Source organism: Octopus bimaculoides, chromosome 8 (assembly GCF_001194135.2).
Source record: "Octopus bimaculoides isolate UCB-OBI-ISO-001 chromosome 8, ASM119413v2, whole genome shotgun sequence".
NCBI lineage: Eukaryota > Metazoa > Mollusca > Cephalopoda > Octopoda > Octopodidae > Octopus > Octopus bimaculoides.
The window spans coordinates 37,846,275-37,846,974 of NC_068988.1; positions in this window are offsets into that span (position 1 = coordinate 37,846,275).

The window sequence follows — 700 nt, forward strand, 5'->3', positions numbered from 1 at the left end:
AAATAAAAGTGACTCCTAGCGAGATCATTAAATTGAAATTTGGATTGTACACTCCGTGGGCCAGTTTTCTAGCTTTAATATTTTATCCGCAATAATTTTAACGTATGTTATAGACAATTTATTTTCATAACATATTTTTTCTCTGCTAGTAAATGTCTTCCTCGCAACAATTTAAAGATATTTCTTTATTCTTTTACTTGTTTCAGTCATTTGACTGCGGCCATGCTGGAGCACCGCATTTAGTCGAGCAAATTGGCCCCAGAGCTTATTCTTTGTAAGCCTAGTACTTATTCTATCGGTCTCTTAGGCCGAACCGCTAAGTTACGGGGACGTAGCCAAACCAGCATCGGTTGTCAAGCGATGTTGAGGTGGGGACAAACACAGACACACAAAAATATACACACATATGCATATACGATGGGCTTCTTCCAGTTTCCATCTACCAAATCCACTCAAGGCTTCGGTCGGCCCGAGGCTATAGTAGAAGACACTTGCCCAAGGTGTCACGCTGTGGGACTGAACCCGGCACCATACGGTTGGTAAGCAAGCTACTTACCACACAGCCACTCCTTTTTGGAAAGATTGCCGTTATTTTTATGTTAGCAGTGATTTATTTTAATAACATAATTTTCTGTTAATATATGATTTTCTCTTACACAAACACTCAACGATTTTTTATTTCGAAGTATTTAAAAAATTT